Source organism: Sphaeroforma arctica (genome assembly GCF_001186125.1).
Source record: "Sphaeroforma arctica JP610 unplaced genomic scaffold supercont1.1839, whole genome shotgun sequence".
Classification (NCBI taxonomy): Eukaryota; class Ichthyosporea; order Ichthyophonida; genus Sphaeroforma; species Sphaeroforma arctica.
The window spans coordinates 8,902-9,569 of NW_014038719.1; the positions used below are offsets into that span (position 1 = coordinate 8,902).

At 37.4% G+C, this 668-nt stretch overlaps 1 pseudogene across 1 annotated transcript in view; it reads right to left on the reverse strand.

Moving 5' to 3' along the window:
- The window catches only part of SARC_11718 (hypothetical protein), a pseudogene marked incomplete at its 3' end in the record, with an annotated part of 3,316 nt that extends 3,010 nt beyond the window's left edge, over positions 1–306 (reverse strand). Inside the window, exon 1 of the mRNA in view lies at positions 271–306. The remainder of the gene's footprint in view (positions 1–270) is intronic.
- Positions 307–668: the final 362 nt, after the last annotated feature.

Here is a 668-nt window from a genome sequence, read left to right on the forward strand (position 1 = left end):
GGGTGGGGTATGTGTGTGTGTGTGTGTGGGTGTGTGTGATAACTCTATCGAGAGACGTAACGGTATATACATGTGTATACAGGTGGTAATAGCTACATAATTACTTTGCAAGCAGTATAATAATTATATCGGATGTTTCAAATGTAAATAATCACGTTCGTGTGCAGGTTGTAATTACTACATACTTACATTACAAAGGGTATAATAACTATATAAGGAGCTTCAACAGTACAAGGTTGTGTATACAGGTTGAAATTACTATACACTTACTTTACAAGAGGTATCATTCTAATATCTTTTGTGACGTCTGCAAACTGCTTTTGTACAAATTGAAAATTGGAAATTGAGAAGTCATGATTGTATATATTCCTTCCCGTCAAAACGGGTTAAATCAACCGTTTTCGCGTTCAAGATAGACGTTATGCCTTTATTGTGAAATCGGGATTTCAACAGGGTGTAAATTTTTAAGTCAACAGTTTATCGTTTTTACGTTATTTCGTACTGAACTCAATCATTTTTGCGTGTACGTTCAACGTATACGGCATGGATGCCGAACGAATTGAACACGTAAATAGCAGGACCAGTGGCCAGTGAGTCATTGGCACAGGCTGACAGAGTGGCAGTGTGACAGCTGCAGCTGACTTTGATTTGAAGATTTGATTGATTTG